The sequence below is a fragment of the Eubalaena glacialis genome, chromosome 3 (genome assembly GCF_028564815.1).
Source record: "Eubalaena glacialis isolate mEubGla1 chromosome 3, mEubGla1.1.hap2.+ XY, whole genome shotgun sequence".
NCBI classification, from domain to species: Eukaryota; Metazoa; Chordata; class Mammalia; order Artiodactyla; family Balaenidae; genus Eubalaena; species Eubalaena glacialis.
In genome coordinates this window covers 106,859,074-106,872,054 of record NC_083718.1, presented here as the reverse complement: position 1 = coordinate 106,872,054, position 12,981 = coordinate 106,859,074, and the positions used below count along the sequence as shown (strand labels likewise).

The window sequence follows — 12,981 nt, the reverse complement described above, 5'->3', positions numbered from 1 at the left end:
ATCCAAAATCTTGGAAATAGAATAGACAAAATGCAAGAAACATTTGACAAGGACGTAGAAGAACTAAAGAGGAACCAAGCAACGATGAAAAACACAATAAATGAAATTAAAAATACTCTAGACGGGATCAATAGCAGAATAACTGAGGCAGAAGAACGGATAAGTGACCTGGAAGATAAAATGGTGGAAATAACTACTGCAGAGCAGAATAAAGAAAAAAGAATGAAAAGAACTGAGGACAGTCTCAGAGACCTCTGGAACAACATTAAACGCACCAACATTCGAATTATAGGGGTCCCAGAAGAAGAAGAGAAAAAGAAAGGGACTGAGAAAATATTTGAAGAGATTATAGTTGAAAACTTCCCTAATATGGGAAAGGAAATAGTTAATCAAGTCCTGGAAGCACAGAGAGTCCCATACAGGATAAATCCAAGGAGAAACACACCAAGACACATATCAATCAAACTATCAAAAATTAAATATAAAGAAAACATATTAAAAGCAGCAAGGGAAAAACAACAAATAACACACAAGGGCATCCCCATAAGGTTAACAGCTGATCTTTCAGCAGAAACTCTGCAAGCCAGAAGGGAGTGGCAGGATATACTTAAAGTGATGAAGGAGAAAAACCTACAACCAAGATTACTCTACCCGGCAAGGATCTCATTCAGATTTGATGGAGAAATTAAAACCTTTACAGACAAGCAAAAGCTGAGAGAGTTCAGCACCACCAAACCAGCTTTACAACAAATGCTAAAGGAACTTCTCTAGGCAAGAAACACAAGAGAAGGAAAACACCTACAATAACAAACCCAAAACATTTAAAAAAATGGGAATAGGAACATACATATCGATAATTACCTTAAATGTAAATGGATTAAATGCTCCCACCAAAAGACACAGACTGGCTGAATGGATACAAAAACAAGACCCATATATATGCTGTCTACAAGAGACCCACTTCAGACCTAGAGACACATACAGACTGAAAGTGAGGGGATGGAAAAAGATATTCTATGCAAATGGAAATGAAAAGAAAGCTGGAGTAGCAATTCTCATATCAGACAAAATAGACTTTAAAATAAAGACTATTATAAGAGACAAAGAAGGACACTACATAATGATCAAGGGATCGATCCAAGAGGAAGGTATAGCAATTGTAAATATTTATGCACCCAACATAGGAGCACCTCAATACATAAGGCAAATACTAACAGCCATAAAAGGGGAAATCGACAGTAACACAATCATAGTAGGGGACTTTAACACCCCACTTTCACCAATGGACAGATCATCCAAAATGAAAATAAATAAGGAAACACAAGCTTTAAATGATACATTAAACAAGATGGACTTAATTGATATTTATAGGACATTCCACCCAAAAACAACAGAATACACATTTTTCTCAAGTGCTCATGGAACATTCTCCAGGATAGATCATATCTTGGGTCACAAATCAAGCCTTGGTAAATTTTAAAAAATTGAAATCGTATCAAGTATCTTTTCCGACCACAACGCTATGAGACTAGATATCAATTACAGGAAAAGATCTGTAAAAAATACAAACACATGGAGGCTACACAATACACTACTTAATAACGAAGTGATCACTGAAGAAATCAAAGGGGAAATCAAAAAATACCTAGAAACAAATGACAGTGGAGACACGACGACCCAAAACCTATGGGATGCAGCAAAAGCAGTTCTAAGAGGGAAGTTTATAGCAATACAAGCCTACATCAAGAAACAGGAAACATCTCGAATAAACAACCTAACCTTGCACCTAAAGCAATTAGAGAAAGAAGAACAAAAAAACCCCAAAGCTAGCAGAAGGAAAGAAATCATAAAGATCAGATCAGAAATAAATGAAAAAGAAATGAAGGAAACAATAGCAAAAATCAATGAAACTAAAAGCTGGTTCTTTGAGAAGATAAACAAAATTGATAAACCATTAGCCAGACTCAGCAAGAGAAAAAGGGAGAAGACTCAAATCAATAGAATTAGAAATGAAAAAGGAGACGTAACCACTGACACTGTAGAAATACAAACGATCATAAGAGATTACTACAAGCAACCCTATGCTAATAAAATGGACAACCTGGAAGAAATGGACAGATTCTTAGAAATGCACAACCTGCCGAGACAGAACCAGGAAGAAATAGAAAATATGAACAGACCAATCACAAGCACTGAAATTGAAACTGTGATTAAAAATCTTCCAACACACAAAAGCCCAGGACCAGATGGCTTCACAGGCGAATTCTATCAAACATTTAGAGAAGAGCTAACACCTATCCTTCTCAAACTCTTCCAAAATATTGCAGAGGGAGGAACACTCCCCAACTCATTCTACGAGGCCACCATCATCCTGATACCAAAACCAGACAAAGATGTCACAAAGAGAAAACTACAGGCCAATATCACTGATGAACATAGATGCAAAAATCCTCAAGAAAATACTAGCAAACAGAATCCAACAGCACATTAAAAAGATTATACACCATGATCAAGTGGGGTTTATCCCAGGAAGGCAAGGATTCTTCAATATACGCAAATCAATCAACGTGATACACCATATTAACAAATTGCAGGAGAAAAACCATATGATCATCTCAATAGATGCAGAGAAAGCTTTCGACAAAATTCAACACCCATTTATGATAAAAGCCCTGCAGAAAGTAGGCATAGAGGGAACTTTCCTCAACATAATAAAGGCCATATATGACAAACCCACAGCCAACATTGTCCTCAATGGTGAAAAACTGAAACCATTTCCACTAAGATCAGGAACAAGACAAGGTTGCCCACTCTCACCACTATTATTCAACATAGTTTTGGAAGTGTTAGCCACAGCAATCAGAGAAGAAAAAGAAATAAAAGGAATCCAAATCGGAAAAGAAGAAGTAAAGCTGTCACTGTTTGCAGATGACACGATACTATACATAGAGAATCCTAAAGATGCTACAAGAAAACTACTAGAGCTAATCAATGAATTTGGTAAAGTAGCAGGATACAAAATTAATGCACAGAAATCTCTTGCATTCCTATATACTAATGATGAAAAATCTGAAAGTGAAATTAAGAAAACACTCCCGTTTACCATTGCAACAAAAAGAATAAAATATCTAGGAATAAACCTACCTAAGGAGACAAAAGACCTGTATGCAGAAAATTATAGGACACTGATGAAAGAAATTAAAGATGATACAAATAGATGGAGAGATATACCATGTTCTTGGATTGGAAGAATCAACATTGTGAAAATGACTCTGCTACCCAAAGCAATCTACAGATTCAATGCAATCCCTATCAAACTACCACTGGCATTTTTCACAGAACTAGAACAAAAAATTTCACAATTTGTATGGAAACACAAAAGACCCCGAATAGCCAAAGCAATCTTGAGAACGAAAAATGGAGCTGGAGGAATCAGGCTCCCTGACTTCAGACTATATTACAAAGCTACAGTAATCAAGACAGTTTGGTACTGGCACCAAAACAGAAATATAGATCAATGGAACAGGATAGAAAGCCCAGAGATAAGCCCACGCACATATGGTCACCTTATCTTTGATAAAGGAGGCAAGCATATACAGTGGAGAAAAGACAACCTCTTCAATAAGTGGTGCTGGGAAAATTGGACAGATACATGTAAAAGTATGAAATTAGAACACTCCCTGACACCATACAAAAAAATAAACTCAAAATGGATTAAAGACCTAAGTGTAAGGCCAGACACTATCAAACTCTTAGAGGAAAACATAGGCAGAACACTCTATGACATAAATCACAGCAAGATCCTTTTTGACCCAACTCCTAGAGAAATGGAAATAAAAACACAAATAAACAAATGGGACCTAATGAAACTTAAAAGCTTTTGCACAGTAAAGGAAACCATAAACAAGACCAAAAGACAACCCTCAGAATGGGAGAAAATATTTGCAAATGAAGCAACTGACAGAGGATTAATCTCCAAGATTTACAAGCAGCTCATGCAGCTCAATAACAAAAAAACAAACAACCCAATCCAAAAATGGGCAGAAGACCTAAATAGACATTTCTCCAAAGAAGATATACAGATTGCCAACAGACACATGAAAGAATGCTCAACATCATTAATCATTAGAGAAATGCAAATCAAAACTACAATGAGGTATCATCTCACACCAGTCAGAATGGCCATCATCAAAAAATCTAGAAACAATAAATGCTGGAGAGGGTGTGGAGAAAAGGGAACACTCTTGCACTGTTGGTGGGAATGTAAATTGATACAGCCACTATGGAGAACAGTATGGAGGTTCCTTAAAAAACTAAAAATAGAACTACCATACGACCCAGCAATCCCACTACTGGGCATATACCCCGAGAAAACCATAATTCAGAAAGAGTCATGTACCAAAATATTCATTGCAGCTCTGTTTACAATAGCCAGGACATGGAAGCAACCTAGGTGTCCATCATTGGATGAATGGATAAAGAAGATGTGGCACATATATACAATGGAATGTTACTCAGCCATAAAAAGAAATGAAATGGAGGTATTTGTAATGAGGTGGATGGAGTTAGAGTCTGTCACACAGAGTGAAGTAAGTCAGAAAGAGAAAAACAAATACAGTATGCTAACACATATATATGGACTCTAAGGAAAAAAAAAAAAGGTCATGAAGAACCTAGTGGCAAGACGGGAATAAAGACAGAGACCTACTAGAGAATGGACTTGAGGATATGGGGGGGGGGAGGGGTGAGATGTGACAGGGTGAGAGAGTGTCATGGACATATATACACTACCAAATGTAAAATAGCTAGCTAGTGGGAAGCAGCCGCATAGCACAGGGAGATCAGCTCGGTGCTTTGTGACCACCTAGAGGGGTGGGATAGGGAGGGTGGGAGGGAGGGAGATGCAAGAGGGAAGAGATATGGGAACATATGTATATGTATAACTGATTCACTTTGTTATAAAGCAGAAAGTAACACACCATTGTAAAGCAATTATACTTCAATAAAGATGTTTAAAATAAATAAATAAATAAATAAACAAAAAAAAAACGAATGTGAAAAGGCAAAGGAGTGTGGTGAAAAGAGCACTAGATCATTCTAGACAAATCACTTATCTTCTCTGTTTTTCTTACCTCAAGAGTAAAAATGAGACTTCCCTGGTGGTGCAGTGGTTAAGAATCCGCCTCCCAATGCAAGGGACACAGGTTAGAGCCCTGGTCTGGGAAGATCCCGCATGCCGCGGAGCAACTAAGCCCGTGTGCCACAACTGCTGAGCCTGCGCTCTAGAGCCCACGAGCCACAACTAAGAGCCCATGTGCCACAACTACTGAAGCCTGCATGCCTAGAGCCTGTGCTCCGCAACAAGAGAAGCCACCGCAATGAGAAACCCGTGCACCACAACGAAGAGTAGCCCCCGCTCGCCGCAACTAGAGAAAGCCCACGCGCAGCAACGAAGACCCAAACGCAGCCAAAAATAAATTAGTTAATTTTTTTAAAAAATTAAGAAAAGAAAAAGAGTAAAAATGAGGGATTACAACCGGAACCATATATCCTCTAAGGTTTCATGCCAAATTCTGAATGCAGGTTTCTGATGGCCAAGAGGAGACACATAATGGACCAGAAAAATACTAGATTTTTAGGTGAAAGGTCACTTTAAAAAAAAAAGAATTATCACAATCATCCAACAAATATTTTGTCAAGTACCTACAACATGGCAGATATTGTGCTAGGCACTAACCTATATTTGTACAAAGTGGTTCTACATCTACTCTAATATATTGTGATTTCTTAGGTGGATGAGAAAGAAAAGGAAGAAAGAAAGAAAAAGAAAGAAAGAAAGAAAGAGAGAGAGAGAGAGAGGGAGGGAGGGAGGGAGGAAGGAAGGAGGTGGGAAGGAGGAAGAAAGGAAGGGAGGGAGGGAGGGAGGAAGAGGCACAATTACCTGGTAAACCCATGTGCCTACACACACGCAGTCTCCAGAAGCTGGAGAGACAAGGAACAGATACTCACCTAGAGCCTGTGGAGGGTGTGTGCTTCTGCCAACATCTTGACTTTGGCCCAGTGATATTGATTTTGGACTTTTGACCTCCAGAACTGTGAAAGAATAAATTTTTGTTGTTTTAGATCCCAAGTTTATGGTAATTTGTGTCAAACAATAATCAGTATTGAGGCTGCAAAGAAAAAAGAGCTTTATTTGGGGTCTTAGGAATTGCAATTTGGGAGACACAGATTCAGGGAAAACCGAAAGAGTGTTCTAGGGAAGAGAAAGAGTCAAGGGCCCACAAAGACTAAAGCCACACAGCTGCCAAAGAACCATGACCGCCCCTGACGCAAGTCAGGAGACATCTGTCCTCCAGGAATCATGAGCTGCTCTAGGGCAAGGGCCCAAACAAGCAGATAGGCTGCCAGGAGCCACCCTAGAGTAACGGTCCAACAAGGATCCTGAGTAGGACAAGAATCAGAAGACCAGATTTCATCCAGGCCAAGATGCACACAAGTCACACCTCCTCAATGGCCTCCTGGCTCATTTTAGAGAGCTCTCTTAGCAACACCAACTCCATTTTTATTTTCCTTTCACATTTGTTACAGTAGCCACAGGAAACTTATCAACTCTCTTTTCTAACTTCTTCTTTATTTTTATCAATTAGTGGTACCCATTTTCCTCACCACTCAAACTAAACCTGGAGGACTTTTAACTTTTTTGTCTTTTTCATATTTTATAGCTTAGAGTTTTTCAACTCAGAGCCACAACCCATTTGTCAGTGGACTGTAAAATCTTTAGTGGTCACAATCAGAAAACTGTTAATGAAATAAAATAGAAAAAAATAGCAGAGAAAATACCGTTATATGATAAGGGTAAATGAATGCTATTTCATGAGCTTTTCTGATTATGAGTACATATATCCTGGTTTGTGAGATAAAATGTATTTCTTACTGTGGGCTACAGCCCAAAATGTTGAAACCAACTGCTTTTAATTCCCCCAAGTCAATTATCAGTTCCTTCTTTCTCAATATTGTTGGGAATGAAGAAATTTTCCTCTACCCTTCTAGGTTCTTCTGGATGGTCTAAGAATTAAATTGACATGAAACAGAATAACAAGAGAAAATCAAACAAAAGTTTAATAACATGAACACCTGGGAGAGATCCAGGAAAACTGAGTAACTTGCCAAAATGGCCTAAATCCTCACCTTAAGTACCATCTTCAGCTAAAGACAAAAGAGGATGTTGGGGGTAGTAGTTTGGGCAATTTAAAGAGAAGGAAGGTAATTGACATAGAGATGGAAAAGTAAATGTTTGGTAAATAAATGTTTGCTGGGCCATGCAGAGACTATGGGACACAGAGTGGACTCTGATCTCTAGGTCCAGCTGAGTCCCCATCCCTCCCCCTCCCCCGACCACACTTAACTCATATCTCTGGTGATAGCTCTATTCTGGGAATAGGCCCTTTATCTAAATTATTTAGGCAGCCAAGGAGAATGTAGAAGAGAGACTTCCTGAGTCTTCTGTTTCTTAAATATACTCAGCCTAAATTAATCCTCATGCCAAAGAGACACATTTAGGGGTGGCAAATTTTGCTCCCCTACAATACTTATATGTAAGCCTTCTTCCCACAGACTATCGAGGGCCAAAGGCAAAAACAATGTGTAAGAGAAAGGGGATAGGAAAAAAAAAAAAAACTGTAGGCAGTCTGGAAATAGTGAATCTTTTTGTCCATTTTTAGCATAAGCTAATTCACTGATAGCTAACTAAGAGTCCAGTCTGGATGGTATGCCATTGAGCAGGCTGGCTGGAGTCAACAAAGATAATAATTTCAGTAGTTTATGGATTCTCCAGGAAACTTTGATAATCCCTATGGAGCAAACAGGAGCTGCCATGATGATGGTTGCCATGTCTGTCCATTGGTCCCAACTCTGAGAGGCACTTCTGCACTCATCTGATACTCTCCTCCGGTCTCTTACTTCCCATCAGCCAACAGCAGAGCTGAGTACTGATCACATCAGTGATCTAAGTGCTTAGGAGAGTTGCTTAGTAACTAATCACTCCCAGTGCCTTCTCTGGGTCTAAACCTTTGACACACTGTTCTCTGCTGACCCCAGTAGGTCACGTTTGCTCTTCTCTAGCCTAAAATGGGATATTTTCTTTTAAGATGTTAAAAATAAGACTCTAAGTTCAGAACACTGAATAAATTCTTGACCTGAATTACTAATAACTTTGCCTCTCTGAGAGCAAAGGAAGCAACAACCAGAATTTTATCTCTTGAGTCAATTCTGATCAACAGAGAAATTCTGATGAATCCAAAGACAGAAAACTTGAGGGAAACAGGAAGAAATTGGAAGTGGTGGCATCTATTTGGATGGGAAGATTGGTGGGAAACAGGGGAGGAGCAGGTTTGAAGGGTAGAAACCAAGAGTTGAGTGTTGGACATATTAGGTTTTAGATGCCATTAAAATATCCAAGTGGAGATATCTGTTGATATACATGTATGAAGATACACATTTGAGTCATTTGCACTATGGTGTGAGCATGGATGGAAAAAAGAAGAGGCCTAAAGAATAAGCCTCAAGTGCACGAATGTTTAGAGGTTGGGAAGAACAGGCAAGCTCAGTAAAGGAAATTGTGATTGATTGGCCAGTAAAGTAGGAAGATAACTGAGAGAGTGGTGAGTCCCAAAACGTAGAAAGTGGTACCGAAGGTGGATGAGGTCCATCATGTCCAATGTCGCTGAGAGCTTGAATATACTGGAGACTAACAATTGACAAATGAGCATGGTTCTCAGAGTCACCTGTGGACCTCCTGCATCACAATTACCTACTTATTAAAATGAGATTTCTGGGCCCACCTCAGACCTACTGGACAGACTTTGTAGGAAGGCAATCAGAACTGTGCACTTAAACAAGCACAGGGTTATTCTCACATACCCAAGAGTTGCTGTATTAGAGTTTTTGTCATTGGAATGATATCAGTCATTTCTCTAGACCCATGGTTCTCAGGCTTTCATATGTATCAGAATCACCTGATGGATTCCTTAAAACACAGATTACTAGAACCCACCTCCAGAGTTTCTGATTCAGGAAGACTGGGGTAAACCTGAAAAATTGCATTTCTAACAAGATTCCTGGCAATGCTTACGCTGTTAGTCTATGGCTACAATTTAAGAACCACTGTACCAATTTTTTTTAAAAAGGTCCTTTAAAAAGAGTAAGAATATGTGTGATTCAAAATGTAGCCCCCTTCCCTGGCTAATAAAACTCTAAGATAACATGGTCTTAGAGATAATAAATTTCTCTCAAGTTTTCTCTCTCTCACCATAGCTGGAATTTCTCCTTCTTCAGGGAAGTCTCCGCTCTTAAGGCCTTTTAACATGCTCATCATTGCACCACGCTCACCCCGATATCCAGGACAATCTCCCTTCCTGAAAGTCAACTGATTATGGACTTGAATCACATCTACAAAATACCTTCACAGCAACATCTAGATTAGCATTTGATGGAATAACTAGGGATTATAACCGAGCAAAGTTGTTGGCATCACACTACTGTATCTAAACTAGTGCTCCTTTTAACTCTCTACCCTTACCTTACTTTATCTTCTTCACAGAACTTATCACCACCTGACATTATGTTTACATATTTATTTCTTTATTTATGTATTGGCTAGCTCATCTGCTGGAATATAGGTTCTGTCAGGGAAAGAATTTTATCTTTTGGCTTTGCTTTTAACTACCGTTTGTTCAAATAATCTCCTATTTTGGACATTGTGTTTCATTCTGCTGTTTTATTATTATGAACAACATTAATGTAAATATTCTTGTATATACGTACATCCTGGGTCACTTCTTCAATATCTAACTTTTAAAAGTAATCTTTTTTAAATGTCATTTTTCGGTTACTTTTTTTCAAGTCATGTTTATAGAAGTATAATTCTACAAAGAGTGAAATTTTCCCTTTTTAGTGTAGAGTTCTGTGATTTCTGACAAACATGCAGTCATGTAACCACCACAATCAAGAAACAGAGCATTCATATCACCTCAAAATGTCCCGTTGTGACCCTTTATAGTCAACACTTGCCTCACGCCCACCCTAGAAACCATTTGTATTAGTTTGCTAGGACTCCTGTAATAAAGTACCACAAACTCAATTGCTTAAAAAATAGAAAATCTACGTCTCAAAGTCTGAAATCAAGTTGTCAGCAGGGTTGGTTCTTTCTGAGGGCAGTGGGGGAAGGATCTGTTCCAGGCCTCTCCCCTTGGTTTATAAATGACTGACTTCTTCCTATGTCTCTTTACATCATCTTCCCTCTATATGGCTCTGTGTCCACATTTTCCTTTTTTATAAGGTCACTAGTGATGTTGAATTAAGGCCCACCCTAAAGGCTTCATTTTTAACTTGATTACCTCTGTAAAGACACTATTCTAATAAGGTCACATTCTGAGATACTGGAGTTAGGACTTCAACATATGAATTTTGGGGCAACACAATTCAACCCATAGCACCATTGATCTGTTTTCTCTCCTTATAGATTTGCCTTTTCCAGAATATCGTATGAATGAAATCATAGCTTCTATGGCCTTTTGCATCTGGTGTCTTTCACTTAGCATAGTGCATTTGAGATTCATCCATGTTGCATGTATCAGAAGTTCATTCCTTGTTACTGCTGAGTAATATTCCATTGTATGTATGTACCAGTTTGTTTATCCATTCACCAGCTGAAGGACATTTGAGTTGTTTCCAGTTTGCAGCAATTATAAGCATAGTGACTTATAAGTGTATAAGTCACTATAAACACTCACATACTGGTTTTTGTGTGCACAAATGTTTTCATTCCTCTTGAGTAAATACCTAGATGTGGGATTGCTAGATCATATGATACATGTTTGCTTAACTTTATAAGAAACTACCAAATTGTTTTCCAAAGTGACTGCTCCTTTTTTTTCATTCCAACCAATGATATGTGAGGATTTAAATAATAAATAAAATTGTATTTTGTGACATCATTTGGTAATACTTAAGGATATTAATTCAGTATTGCAGAAATGATGGAAGCAAGGGGTATAGTTTTAACTCAGAGGTTATCTGCCTACACCACTCCACCCCAAGGAAGGCACTCAGAACTGTGCACTTAAACAAGCACAGGGTTATTCTCACATACCCAAGAGTTGCTGTATTAGAGTTTTTGTCATTGGAATGATATCAGTCATTTCTCTAGACCCATGGTTCTCAGGCTTTCATATGCATCAGAATCACCTGATGGATTCCTTAAAACACAGATTACTAGAACCCTATTGTAATCTTTGTCTAAGTAGCCTATTCTGAGAGAGAGAAAGAGAGAGAGGGATTCTTCTAATTGCAACAAGTTGTTTATACATATTTAGTTCTTAAAAATTTTATCAAAATAAAACATGCAAATAGGTTTTTAAAAACCAAGTAGTGCAGAAGCCATATAATGAAAAGCAATCATTCTGTGTTCCTCTGTCCCCTACCATCGGTTCCCTAAACTAGAGGCAAAATCTTTTACATATAACTGCTTTGGTTCTTTTGGTTATTACCATTTTTGTTAATAATATACTCTTCCTACTATTTCTTGATACAATAACTTGAGACATTCTTTATTAATTTCCTGCCACTCTCCTCTGTTCACTTCTACTCTCTATATGTTCATATCACTATTTTTAGCTCCTCTAACTGGCTACTTTTGTGACTTAATATAATACCCAAACTTCTAATTGTCTCAAATATAGACATTATCCATTGAATTTCTCCTATAGTAGATGAGGATAATAGGACCTCTAGCATTCTATTTATATTCCTTTCCTCATCCCCTCCCATCTTCTGTCAATATCTTGGTCAAGGTGAATAACATATTTACAGTCTATTCTGTAACCCTAATTAGGTCTTCCCTGTTTTGCCTATAAATTGATTTCAAAATTGAAAACTATAAAGATATCTACATTATGATTATTGATTATTTTAGTATTGTTCACTGAAGAGTCAAGAAGGATTTCCTAATTTATGTCTCCAAGTCTTGATCCAAGTGCCACTCAATATGACAATGTACAAAACGGATTCTCTTTTCTTACTTCCCAACCATTGTTAGAAATCAGACTATACTTTGTGTTGCTTCATATTTAGAACATTGACTTTCCCATACTGTTTAATGTTTCTTTGTTTTGCCTTGGAGTTTCTTAGAATCTTTTTCTTTTCTTGTAGGATAAAGACGTAAATGCATTCCACCCAATATCTTTAATATCATCCAGTTTCTTATTCATTCCATTTGTTGCTTAGAATCCATATCCATTCCATTTTCCTTTAAGTCTATAGATTTCCTATTTTCGATTGGATTTTAGACTATGAATTTCTTGTATAGTTTTTTTTTTTGAAGATTTTAATTGCTTTTCCTTTCTAAAAAAAATGCATTGTATGCTCTTTGCCATGTCCTAAAGTTCTTACCTTTTTTTTAAATGGATTCAGTAGTTTCTTAAATTTTTCTGAGTATTGAAGGGCTTTATTTTGTTTTCAAATAGCTTCTGTTCTCTGAATTATCTATTTCCCTGAGAATCAGGTTTTTTCTTTCATTATTTTAGTTCCTCTTCTTTATATTGTAGGCTTACTGCAAATGACAGGAGGTTCAGCTGCCTATTTCAATTTAAGAATGTGGCAGTGGAAAGTCTGACGAGGTCTCAACAGGAACAACCTCACTCTTCCTCCGGTGTGTGTCTCTCACTCTCACACTACTGCCACACTCACTTCTCACACCAGATGTGTATGCATTTTTCCTCACACCAAGCAATTCTCTGAGACACCATCTAGGTGTCCTACAATTTAACTGAATTCTGACACTACAATCTGTAGATAGCATCAGATCCCACAGGTTAAGGGCTCAGTTCTACAAGACTTCCCCCCACCCTCCCACTTCAGATGCCAATCACAAGTCCAGGTTGTTACCTAGGTTTCTGACACTGACTGAACTGAAGGTTCCCATAA

The 12,981-nt window shown here is 37.9% G+C and overlaps 1 protein-coding gene across 2 annotated transcripts in view; it reads right to left on the bottom strand.

Moving 5' to 3' along the window:
- Positions 1-12,981, bottom strand: part of FRRS1 (ferric chelate reductase 1) — a 113,718-nt gene that overhangs the window by 61,786 nt on the left and 38,951 nt on the right. For both annotated transcript variants that reach the window (XR_009700375.1, XM_061183816.1), the window contains exon 2: positions 6,010-6,093. The gene's annotated coding sequence lies outside the window, so the exon portion shown is untranslated. The remainder of the gene's footprint in view (positions 1-6,009; positions 6,094-12,981) is intronic.